The sequence below is a fragment of the Eurypyga helias genome, unplaced genomic scaffold (genome assembly GCF_000690775.1).
Source record: "Eurypyga helias isolate BGI_N326 unplaced genomic scaffold, ASM69077v1 scaffold616, whole genome shotgun sequence".
NCBI classification, from domain to species: domain Eukaryota; kingdom Metazoa; phylum Chordata; class Aves; order Eurypygiformes; family Eurypygidae; genus Eurypyga; species Eurypyga helias.
In genome coordinates, this window is record NW_010258328.1 from 78672 (window position 1) to 85909 (window position 7238).

A 7238-nucleotide genomic window follows, 5' to 3' on the forward strand; every position below is an offset into this window, starting at 1 on the left:
GAGAGTGTCATGGCACAGCAAGTGCTGAGGGAGCCCCTGTGAGAAACACGGGAGCTGGAAATGAGCAGGCAGAGGAACAGCATCATAGGAGCAGGGGAGAGATATTTGTGAAACATTGGTTCTGACTCAGGGTCAGGGGAATCTTGATCAAACAGCTCCGACTTTGTTTGTTTGGGACCACACACTTTATACGTGTTTTCTGTTGTTCAGAAGCTGGTTTTTTTACCCCTTCCTTTTTCTATGGAGTGATCGCCATCTTTCTTAAATATATCTGCCCAGTTTTATTTGTATTTTGAAGGCTGATGCCTAACCTTAGCAATTAAGGAAGTAGGCTAAAATCTGCTATCATACAGAAAAAATGGTAATTTTGACTACATAAAACGTAAGTAATGGTGATCAGGCTCAACCCAGCTGCATTTCAGTTTTAACGTAAAATGACAGTGTTTCTGTTCCAGTTGCCTCAGTAAGCAAAGCTCGTAACGTAGCCCATTGTATGCTCTTTCTGGAGCATAATTGTGTGTGAGTGCGCTATGCTCTGAGCTTCTGCAACTTTCTGGTTTGTACATTACTGGATGGTATACCTGGAAATGTAAATATCCAGTTCAAAATATAATTCATATTACAGGGTCTATTCCTACATCTTGAAAAGGAATAACCACATTCCTCACAGGGAATGCCTATGTGAAAGTGAGCCTATTTGCTTTGAGGCAGAAAGAGCCTGGAGGAATGGAACTTTAGAGTCTTCCAGCCTTTTTAACATTGAAAAAGATTAGGATTATTGACAGTCCTGTCTTCTTTGAGTTTTCCTCAAAGGAGATACTGTCTTAGAACAGACTGCAGCAGCAAAGTTCAGAAATTAGAAAAAGAAAATCTTTGAAGACAGAAAGAAAAACAATATACATGAGAGTACAAATGTCTTATTAGTGAAAAAGCTGTTCTAAGTAGAATGAAACTGAGAATTCTGGAAAAAGGTTTCGTTATAGCATTTGCTGCTTAAAAAGCACCATGTTATAGCTGATAGTGTGCTATAAAATGATGCTTTTTAAAGAAAAGACATTGCTCTATCTAAGAAAGAAAATGTGGGTTCTGATGAAATTTAAAAACCTGAAACTAGCACATTATGTTGCAGGAAATGCAATTATTTTTTAAAATGGAACAAAGTGTAACTGAGGGAGAAGAGTTCACAAAAGTGAATTTAGAAAATGTTTCAGAAGTGAAGCTTCCTACCCAAAGGCCAAAGGAAAAGCGGATGAGTCAAACGGGAACATCTGGTGATTGAGAGAGCGATTTGTTACACAGGTCTGATAAGTGAAAAAGTCATTTTACAAAATTCAAGAAAATGAACTGCTCTATCAGTGGATCAAGGAGAAAATAAAATGAAAAGCTTTCTTTGAAGTTTTTGAGACTTGACTGCTTTTGTGTTTCAAACTGAGAAAGCTGCTGTAGGCTGGGATAGTGTTCAGTGTCACTTATTAAAGAAACGACTGTGTTTTGTGGAGGGTGCTTCAGTGCCTCTAATTATGGCAGAGGAACTGCTCTCCCTAGAAAGAAGAGTCTGGCTCTAACTATACTTCTCACTGTCTGAGAATGACCATTCACTGTGATTATCAGATCTGTAAATGATTCCTACAGAGACTGGAAAATTCAAAGTGGGACAAGTATTTGACATTAAGCTTCATAGCTTTTGACTCCTGGAGCTATTTGCCTTGTGCTTGATTTTTACATGATAAATAACTCACAATAATAACTCAGGATTGTGTAAATTGAACCACACTTTTGAAACATATGCAAGTGCTTTCAGAATCGGCATCAAGGCCAATACTTCAAAGGTCTGTAGTTGCCTGGCTCCCACGGAAATGGACAAGATGGTATGAACCTAAAAGTTTCAGAATAAAGGTAAAATGTGAATTACCTTTGCTCGACTCTCACTTTTGCAAAGCATGAAATCTTTTGTAAATCACTAGCTGTTAGAAAGGTGACTTTAATTTTATTCTGCTGGTCATATCAGTACATTCTAATCTTAATCTATATCTGTATCTTAATCACTGTGCTGTAATCAGGTCATGTCTTCCTAGTGCACTTCAAAATTTGTAATTGCCCTCTGTAATCAGGCTGCTGTGCTAATAGTAAAGTTTCTTCTACAAGTTTGTTCTCTAGTTTGTGTAGAAGAAGAAAGGTTTTGCTTGTAATTTTGTCACTATAAAATGTTTATTAGTGTAATTAATTTCTAAATCACATACGCTCAGCCTGTATCAAAAGTTTTTTTTCTGAAAGCCAAAAGCTAAAGAGGCGGTAAAGAAGTGGCAGGGTAATGATTAGGTGATGTAATATGGTCTTCGTCATAAAAAAACACATAGTAGAAGCTAGAAATTACAGGATTATAGCCAGAAATAAGATCCTTTTTTGTTCTTAAGCACTGTTAGTATTATTTTTCCCTTAGACAAACTATACTTACTTTTGAAATGTATTTATAGCAAACTTTCTTCCCAAACTACACACGTCTTGGGTCTTCCTTTGCTTTTGGTGGTCTTTGTATTTGCACTAACTTTTGTCTACGCGACATGAAGGAATAAAACCAAATTATTCTATGGGATAAATTCACAGTTGTCATTTTGTGCTCAGTGCTGAACTCTGAGCTATCCTTTACTGGGAAATAGCACATGTGTGTGTGCATATAAAGAAAAAAAGAGCTCTAACCACATGGGATGAAGGGTTGAGCAGCACTGCTGCTGGAGAGAGACCATAAATAGTGACAAAGCCAGTAATTATTTGGCATAAGTAATCTTAAAATAAGGCAGACTTATTCAAAATTAAATTTATAATGTGGCTTTTAAGATAAAAGTTTTAGCTTTACTATTTGGAACTTCATTGTTAAAATGAAGCAGTGTAAGCAGTGTAAAGTGGTGACATGTAATAAAGTGGTTTTAATGCAAATCAAGAACATTTTGTGTGGTTGTTGTCCCCCTCACGCTGAGCAACCATTGCACTGTAGGGGGGAGGATGGAGCTGTTCTGCCTCTTCCCTGGCCTGTCTCCTGCCCAGGCTGGGTGGGATGTGGGGAGCACAGGAACAGCAGAACAAGCACTTGGTGCTCTCTCCTTGAATATATTTGAATAGTTCAACTCAACTACTTCTGAAAACCTAGAGCAGGACAGCAGAGAAGAGGAATATTAAAATGCAGTAATAACCTATAATTTATGACCTATCTCTAATTTCCTCAGGAACTCACAGTCTAGTTGTTATCTCTGGAAGAGTGAGAGCAAACTGCTAACCCACAGGCTGGAAGCTCTCCATTTCGAGTAGGCTGCTCAGCAAGGGACTCATGAATAGACACTCTGTTTCCTCCTTGTAACAGGGAGGAAAGAAACAATAAAAATTTATATAATAAAATATAAAGGAGTGGAAAGTGCAGAAATAAATCCCTGGCAAATTATATGCAAACAAATACAGAATGTTTCTCTGTGCCTCAAAACCCATTTTTTGTCTTTTTTCAGGTGATAAAATTGTGAGGTAGTGAAAAGCCTTGTGTGCTCACAGTGTATCAAAACCTCCAAGAAGTAACTTCATACTCCTCCTAACATGTCAGACTGCAATGGAGAATTAGCTATACTCCTTTTCATTTTGGTAGGAACATAAACAACGTCACAACAGATGTTCTTTGTAAGGACAGAGTCTGCTATTTGCATCGTGATAGCTCCATTTAAGTCTTATATCCAAGGTTTTGTTTAATTCCATCTGGAAAGGCTTCATTGTAACCCAAAAGATCCCTTTGGGTTACAAAAGCAAAGATTACTCTTTTATGGTTTTAAATCTAAGTTTTCTGTTGTCTTTTGTTATAATCTCACAGCACCTGCTTTCTTTGCTGATTCGTAACTGTGCTGTTACACAGGTATCCCCATCATTCCTTTGTAGTGTTTTGGAGTCTTAAATATATTTCAGTTGTCTCTTTTACCGGATCTAGAAGTCTATCCCAAAACTTTTTTACTCTGCTCTTCTGTAGTATTTGGATAAGGGACAAATGAGGCTCTCATTTTGAAACATTTATCAGAGCTCTTATTTATCTTGGCATAACGGTAGTAACTTTTCTAATGGAGAAAGAATCTTTCAGATCTGGAGTGCATATCACAGTACAAAATACTGCCTTGGCTTTGCATTGTCATAGTAAATTTTCTTAATTATTTGGCTGGAAAACTGCAGTTTGCTTTACATCAATATTGGTTATCTCTAAGTTGGCACCCAGTGGAAGCTACAACGGAAACAGTGAAAAAATATTTTTTAGATTTTAATTGTTTGTGTCTTCCATTTATAAAAGAGATTGGCTTTCTTATTTTGTGTTAGCAGAAATGAAAATGAATTATCCGTCATAATAAAGGGCTGTGAAAGAAACATTTTGAGGACTGTGATTTTCTTGCAAGAGATGTAATCTTGCATTGAAATGCTTTAAAAAATCTGTTGGAAATTCTTAATTTTAATTAACTAAGTATGGTAGGTTTCCTATAATCATATAATACCAGTATGGTAGCTTATCTTCTTTTGTCACAGAAGTTTTATCTTAATTACAGAAAAATCTTAATGAATACTGAAATATAGAAAGTAATAATTTTACAGCTAGTTCATCGAAATAAGAAAAATCACCCTTTTTTAAATTTCAGTTGATCCTCAGAAGCTCATATACAATGCTGCTCACTTATTAGATGAGGAGCTGTCATTATTCTAAAATATTTCAGGAGATTTTAAAAAGTTCAAGTTTGCTCTTTAAGCTTTATTTCTACTTGATGCAATTATAGGATAAAGCATATGTGTAGATGACTGAAATGAAACTGCTTTATTGTCTTTATTCATAACAAGAGCATTATTTAGTGAGAGAACTGCTTTACTTTTGCTGTATGCATTAAAGCCGAGTTTCTCTGCATGCTGAACGTAACTCTCATGTGAAACCGAGTTGTCCATCACACTTTTAGCTTTCTCCACTAATAGTTTTTGTAAGACTAATTTAATGTTTCCATCCATGTTCCTGCTTAAAAATATGACATTTTCCTTAGACATTAGGAGGACTTGAATACACCCCTATGGCCTGAATTATGCAGCAGTGGGGGTTATTCCACATTCCATGCAAGTACCCAAATCAAGGAAGCATTGCCTATTTGAGCAAGTACTAAAATATATATCCTGAATCTGAACACCTGCTCTTAATATATGTATTAAAACTGCATGAACTCATAAAACCTCTCACCAAAATTGGGCCAGATGGTGCTTTTTAGTGACAAACTGTTTTGTAAGAAATTTCCCAATTCTTATTATTTATTCAGAAAAAAAAAGTTGTTGTCCCTACACCTTCAAAATAATCTGCAAAGTTTTCTTTCCTCCAGAATATTGTGGAAAATATTATATAATGTTCCACCTTCAGGTTATAAAGTTGCTTTGTAGAATCCAATCTAATAAATAGATCTCTATAAAACTGTGCCCTCTGTTTTCAGTACAGATCTTTGTGGACAGTGAAATGTGTTTAATGAAGACTTAACCATGCGAAATAACACTATATAAACTTAACTGCCTATTGATACAGATGTTATGGTGTGATTTCATCTTTTTAAAGATGACATAAAAAAAGAGAACCTATAGTTGTGCTTATATTCCTTCCATATTCCTTCCCACTGATGCTTCTGGGAGATTAGCTATCTTTAATCCTGAAGTTTTCAAAGGCTTCATGGCACACATCTGCATACATATCCCAGGACTCAACACATAGGCAGGATAATAAAACCATTAAATTCGAGTAGAAAATCACAGCTGCAGTAAGCATGTATTATCAATTGTGTCACATTCATAAATTAATAATTTGCATTGTATTACAATGACTTCTTTTCAGAAGCATTAAACATCTATTCATAGAGTGTGCAAAGTATGTAAATAATTCTTTTGGATTTGTCTTTTTACAGCTTGTCTTTTTAGAAATGAGATAACAGGAAAGATAATTAGAATAAATAGCAAAAGTGTTGCTTTCTTTAAAATAATTACATTTTTCCCATTTTGAGAATTAAATCAGAATATTTAAAATACTCTCAGTAAGTCAGTTCTTTGAATACAAATTTAATATTTATAGTTGAGGTTATAGAGTTCATGGAATTGAATAAAACACTGTTTTCATATGTATTTTCACACGTTTTGGCCTGTTCCTCTTCCTTTTTTAAAAAAAAATCATGACAGAACTATGTTTCTGTTGATGGCATTTTTAACCTTCCTCTTCCATCACTACAAGAAATAAACATAGCTTGAATACCAGTTTAGAAGAAATTGTCGTTGATTGCGAATGTTTCTAGATCTCCCAGTGCTGGGAAAGAGAAAAAAAAAGGAAGATAAAGGTTCTTTAATCAAAGGACTTAATGATGAAGAGCCTGATGCACACGTATTTATATTTGTAATCTTTATTTATAGGAATAATCCAGTAAGACATGCGGAGCAGATGACATTAGAATCATAAGCATAGAGGACTGAAAAGCATAGCAGAGGATTGTCTGTTTTAACTCTACAGTTAGGACAGAAAAAGCACACTGGGTGCTGTCTGACTCATGGGGACAGGGAACTGCTGCATGGGCAGAACTTTTCAGGAAGTCCTGGCAGATTGCTGTCCTGCCTGGCTCTCCCTGCCCTGTGTTTATTATCTAGAGTAAATGCACCCAACTCCTCCACCCTTTCTGCATCTGTCACGTTTTCTTAGTCTCTTGTCTCTGTTTCTTTCCCCGTATTCTTCATCTTCGATGTTCTTAGATCCTTTACTGCTGGGCAGCTTCTTGGTCAGACATTCCTTATCCTGCATTCAATGTACCGTGTTGCTCTTGCCCTTACTGAATATTCCACACAATCTTTACCATTTGTCACAGTAATCTGAATTCTGCTTCTTTCCTCCAAAACACTCTCTCTTCCCCTTCTCCAGCCTCTGTCTCTTCCTCAATACTATATATTGAGTTGTGCACCTTTGATAAGTAGCTCTCTACTCCATCTTCCAAGATGTGAAAACCACTGAATAGATTTGCACCTGGCTCACATTTCTGAGGGATCCCTTTTGTGAAGTCCTGAAGAGTAAATACTTGAAATCTGTTCACTGAGAGCAAGTTTTTAGCTATGAACTTGAACTCTATAGACCATACGGAAGATCAAGATCCCGGTTGTGCTGGCTCAGACAAAAGGAATACCTCGCCTCTCTGCGGCAGTGGCCAGCAGTAGAAGCCCAAGAAATA